The sequence below is a fragment of the Coffea eugenioides genome, chromosome 6 (assembly GCF_003713205.1).
Source record: "Coffea eugenioides isolate CCC68of chromosome 6, Ceug_1.0, whole genome shotgun sequence".
NCBI classification, from domain to species: domain Eukaryota; kingdom Viridiplantae; phylum Streptophyta; class Magnoliopsida; order Gentianales; family Rubiaceae; genus Coffea; species Coffea eugenioides.
The window spans coordinates 26453315-26459314 of NC_040040.1; the positions used below are offsets into that span (position 1 = coordinate 26453315).

The following is a 6000-nucleotide window of genomic DNA, read 5'->3' on the forward strand; positions in this document are numbered from 1 at the left end:
CAGCCCAAAACACAATTCCAAGTACCAACGAAAACGTCGAGCTTAGTATACTTAAATTCAACTTAATTTACAATTTAAAGTTCCTAATCCAGGGCACAGAAGCACCACAGGATTCACATTTTCCCAAAAACACAAAAATCATCCAAAAGATACTAACGTTTCCAAAAGTACAATTACAAAAGTGGGCATTCAAAATATAACATTTCTGTTCTAGTTCTCCAAGACTTCATGCATTTCAGAACCTGTCAAGGAAAACAATTTGGAAGGGATGAGCCAATAGTTCAGTGGTGCCTCGAAACATGCAATTCACATAAGGCAATTTAACAAGTACAAATAGACAAGTAAGCACTTAACAATTTAAGAAAGCAAAATAACATGAAAAGAAAAGGATACGGGGCTCTCAGGAGCCAAAGTCCACGCACTTGATCAGAAAATTTATAGTAGTTGACACTCCGTCAACTTTCACTACCTAAACTCCATGTAGACATTTTCCCTAATCTACACATCTCCTAGCAACGTCTTCCCCCTTATTTTCGGGCCCGACTCCAACACGAATATTGCAAGCACTTTTACCAAGACGGCAGAGAGGTACCTCCCACTCTAATAGAGCGTGGTACGTGCATCCGTTTGGTTTATTTAGTCGACGAGACCACGCTCCAATCGACATTGCAACACTTGTACTTGTGGCATTTCACGCAATCACATAGCATATAACATTTCATGATATCTCTAGCAAGTACTTTTAACAAGTAGTTCAACTAGCAGTTAAACACGATTCATGCAAGAGACACTCACCTCAAGTGAAGTGTCTAGAATTCCAAACTTTGATCGAGATTGTGCTCTTCACCAACTCCTAAAATCATACAAATAATTCACATAAATTTCCACTTTTGAGTTGGCGAATTTAACTCGAGTCAACTAGCATTTAATTTCACTCAAAAATCTCCAAACTAGTATTAATCGTTTTCTCAAAGTGAAATCCACAAATCGAGTGAAATTAAATTTTGAGGTTTCTTTAAAACCCAAAAACTTGCTAAATTCGTCAAATATTCCAACATCCAAGTTCTAGAATCATATAAGCCATTTAACACCAATTTGGTGTCACAAGTTGAGAAAAATCACATTTAAACCATTTAGAGGAATTTTCCCCTCAAATTTTTCCCAAACATATCTTGGGAAATTCCTTTAAGAGGCAATCATATAAACCAAGTAAAACTAGTCGTTAGAATTTCTATAAAATAGAAACTCCTTAAGTTTGCCAAATTCCACGACCAACTTAGTCCAATGATTTTCATGAAGGCAAAAACTTGAGTTTTTAGGAAAATTTCCAGATTTGACAAATTCCTCAAAATAGGGCATTTGGTCTAATAAAATTCAAGGTTATCAACTCAAAGTGGACCTAGTAACAACGGTTAATGCTAGAAAACATTTTCGGGACAACTTTGGTCCACATTTACCCACAATGAAATCCAAACATCAAACCATTTCTAATTTCAAACAAAAATTCTGTTTTGGTATCTTCTTGAAGAATAAGATTTTGGTCCACTTTTTGGACGTAACCTCTACTAGATTTTTGTCCCAAATTGAGCTATACAAACCCCTTAATTAATACACAAATCATTTGAGCTCAAGTTATCATGAAAACAGTTCACAATTATCATTCAAAGCTGGAAAAATTTCAGGTGCATTCGGTAGCAAGTAGTCCATTTCGCCTTCAATTTATCCAAAATTTTTCAACTAGCCAAAAGCTACATTTTCACCCAAACAATACTACCCATATAGGTTAACATGTATACAGCCCAAGTAGTTCAAAAATTTGTCAAAATTGACCCCCAAAATTCATCTAAAATCTGGAAAATTTCCAGAAATTTAATTTTTTTGGACAGCATATACCTTCCTTTTCCTTCAATTCCTCAACATCATTTCAACTACGAAAGTGGTGAATTTTCCCTCAAATGACCATAGACATTCAGCTTAACATTTACACAATCCATGAAGCTCAATTTCTTGTCAAGAATCAGATCAAAAACTCGAACACAAACTGGGAAAATTTGGACAGTTTGGTTCAACAGCAGAGCAGTTTTCATATTTTGGTCACATCTCATTCAATTCAACTTAGATTTGAGCATGGTTGGTAGCGTTGGAAACTACACTCATAGGGATACAATTTTTCAGAAGAAATCGTTTTAAAATTCAACTCATAACTAGCTAGAAATCTGGCAACAAAACGCAGCTCATATCCTGGCTTCCAGTGAACCAGTAGAGCAGGACAGGTAACTTTAAAAGACTGCCACGGTTCATTCAGGTGGAACCAGGATGTGAATTTTACACCGTTGGAAAGCTGGAAGAGTCTAGTTTCTAATGGCGCTAACGGCACTCAATTTCGATGTCGGAGGGCAGAGTTATGATCGAAACAAAATGGCTGCCTGAGCCATACGGGAAAAATTTCCAGATTTTGCTGGTTTTGGAATTCATCACCTTTGGTCAACCAAACCTCAATATCTTTCAATGAAACTTTACACACAACTCCAACAACACATAAACATCAAATACAAGCCATTAAAACCTCAGAATTTCGCATGAAAAAGGTCGGTCTTGGCAGGGGTAGAATCGGAACTTTTTGCTTCAAGAGCTCAATGAAGTTTCTAGCAATAATGCACCTTTAATCTACTTCCTTAAGCACTAATTCAACAATAAAACCATCATCAAACATCATCACAGCCATCAACTCAAAGTGGGAGTTCATGGAGCCCACATTCAACAATTTCCAACAATAATAAGCTACCCATAAGCATAATCAAGCTCTTAAGTGTGAGTTGGCCTTCATTGAATAAGAATTGAAGAGTGGATCATGGTTACCTTACTTGTGTGCTAAAAGGTCAGATTTTGGTGTCCCAAAAGCCCCAAGAAAATCCGTGAATGTGCAGCTCCTTCTTTGTCCAAGTGATTGTCCAAGTTGTCTTGAGCTTGTGTGGTGAATTTGGTGTGAATTGGAGCAAGAAAATGGTGGAGGAAAAATTGTGAAATTTGGAGTGTGAGAGAGAGTAGAGACCGGCGGTTATGGTGAGGGGAAAAGGAGGGAAAAATCTGAAATGGAAAGCTTCCTTGAGAAGCTTGAGTGTGGTACAACTTTTGTGCTCCCAAGTCAACCGTGAACAGTGTATCGCGCGCGCGTTTCGCGCCCGTTTCCTCTGAGGTTTGTTTTAACTGTGCACTAAACCTCTAATGCACATATATTCATGTAATTATCATTCACTCTTAATGACCTCAAAATAAGGTTCTAAAGTCTTTCAAATAAATCGCGCGCGTAAAACACGTATTTCCCACTTATGCGCAATAAGGTGAAATTTTTGAGAAATTCTTATAACGATGGCATTTCTAACGAATACATGGATATTTAGGCATAGAAATACCTATTTTAGGACTAGGGTATAAATCTCCCATTATTCGAGCTCATGAACTCTCAAGTCAGTTACTATTCCTGAGCCTACGGGCACTATTCACACTTAACAACTTTCAAGACTTGAATTGCGAACTAATTGCCTTAAAATTACTCATGAGCTATAATGCTATAGAATTGGGTCCAATAGGGCTAGAAAATAATATTCGAAATAATTGAACAATTAACTAATTAAATAACCTCAGAATGGGAATTTAAAAGAAATAAATTGCGAGTCCTCACATTCCTCATCTAACATTTCTCCAACTTAATTATACCTTTTTATAGCCTCTACATATACTACATTTCAACTTAGGACTAATTCGCGCGTCGGTGCGCGAAAATTCAACTTAGGGCTTTGCCGAACACGAACCGTCAATTAAATCTTAAAAATTCAAATAAATTGAAATGTAACATTTGAATGATTGAAAACAATATTATTTAAATATAAATACATATTATTGGATAATTTTAATATTTTCAATAATATTTTGATTTAATTTTCCAGAGGATAATGAAATTTTTGAGGTCCTCACAAGTACTTCACATGGCTTGCAGTTAACTAATTCCATTAGAGATTTTCATTTTTTCTGTTTGATATCCTAGATTATTTAATTTTTTTTGTAAAGATAAAAAAGTAAAATGGCTACAGTGATAAATAAGGGACTAAATTGATCAAACTCCAAAGATAATGGACTAAAATGGCCATTTTCCTTTTTCTAAAATGGAGCATCAAAATATGAAGTTGACTAACCAAGCTTTAAAGACAAAACTGTTCACGAATTTTTTTCTTTCCCTAACTTACCAAAACAAGAGCTTCAAAGTTCAACTAGTTGTTATGTTAATAGTACAAATAATTAATTTATGCAGAAGATACTTTGGAATGTGGTCATGCCAACTATCTCATTACTAACTAGTTGTCACCTAGTGCATTGCACGGGCATCTGTTTTGCTTTTACGTTTTCTTTAGTTTAAGTGAAACTGTTTTTTTTTTCCTCTATTAATTTGGAGAATGAATCAGAAAGAACGTAGCAAAGACTATTATAAATAAAATGAAGAAATTTCATCAATACCTTTTATTACTTTCATCATATTCATCCTCCTTAATATACAAGGTGAAATTATTAAGATAAAAAATTCGATACCTATTAAGAAAAAAATATGAAGACAAAAAGAAGAACCATTACTAAACCCAAAGAATTTTGAGCAAAAAATATGAAGAAAATAAAAGTTGAAACCTTCCTAACGTACCTGCAAGTGCAAAAGATAAGAGATTTACATAGTTGTTTAACATGAAAAAGCGTCCACGGAGGGCTGAGAGAGAAATTTGTTGAGAAAATTTATCCAGTGTTGAAAAAGATAAAAAAAAAAGGCTGGAGAGAGAATAATGATGAGGTCTTCTAAGAGTGCCTATAAAAAACTCGCTTTGTCAAAATTGTTGATATGTATCAAATGAACTCAGGAGTTCCCCCAAACACTTCACTAGGCTGAATTCTTTGGCCTAACTGAGGCAGAAAATTATTGTCCCCGTTGAAGTGTTTCGAGGGAACTCTAGAGAACATCTAATGCTCTATTAACTAATCTATGCTTTTGCCCCTTGTTAGGTCACTCTCTTTATAGGGCTCTCCTGTCTCCACACATGCAGTTTTTGCATGTAATTACTTTTCACAAGCCACATGCTGTTTTTTGGAGAATGGACGAACCTAGTCATGATATAGGGTCAGATGAAAGACAGATAGCCAACAAACTTGAGAGGTCATGTTTCTTCAACCTTTTCAATCAGTAGGCATCCCCTTTGATCTCTCTTTTTCAACTTTTTGTTCACGAATATAACAATATTATTTGTCCATAGAAAAAAAGAATGGCGAATCTATCAATCTCACGCGTGTTAATTTGGCAGAAGCATACAACTGCTAAACCTAGTCCACTAGAAACATAAATCTGGTAATTGTCCATCTTAAACATACTAAAAACTGCAGGATTGTTTGTCCAAGCAGTTCGCATCACTTTCTAGTTGCATTAAAAAATAATTTTGCTGATAAACCTGGGAGTTAAGGATATGAGAGTTGGAATACAAGTAGTTGAGTTCTAGAGGGTACAAGATGACAACAATATATTTTATGTGTTTTAAGTGTATTTTATTAGTTAGTTTTGGCGTGTTTAATTAGTTTTATAGCTAATAAACTAAGATTCTAGTGAAAATATGTATTTTATGGTTTAAAGTGTGAAAATTGCATTTCTATAAACTTTTACGGCAAATATTTCATGCTTTTGCAGGATTAATGATTTACTCATCAAAGAGTGTGAATTGAGAAGAAAATTTGATGATTGGTGATGATTTGAGGTGTTTAAAGAAGAAATGAAATACAAAATAATCAAATGAAGAATTGCAAGAGAAGACTATTTTGATACGTTTCTGTATTTCGGCTATATCTTGAGCTACACACATTGAATTAAGATGATTCTTGAACCATTTTGAAGTAAGAGATAGATCTACATTTGGTATGAAGACATGAAAGTCCAATTCAGCCGTTTTCCTGGTCAAAAAGTCAAAACACAGA

At 34.9% G+C, this 6000-nt stretch overlaps 1 long non-coding RNA gene and 1 other non-coding gene across 2 annotated transcripts; both read right to left on the reverse strand.

Moving 5' to 3' along the window:
- Positions 1 to 10: 10 nt before the first annotated feature.
- On the reverse strand, positions 11 to 3060 carry LOC113772938. The gene is made up of 3 exons (XR_003468725.1): positions 2860 to 3060; positions 796 to 853; positions 11 to 242 (listed from the first exon to the last, which is right to left on the reverse strand). It is a non-coding gene; the product is annotated as an uncharacterized LOC113772938 (long non-coding RNA).
- Positions 3061 to 4449: 1389 nt separating this feature from the next.
- On the reverse strand, positions 4450 to 4539 carry LOC113776587. Its single transcript, XR_003469076.1, has one exon. It is a non-coding gene; the product is annotated as a small nucleolar RNA R32/R81/Z41 (small nucleolar RNA).
- Positions 4540 to 6000: the final 1461 nt, after the last annotated feature.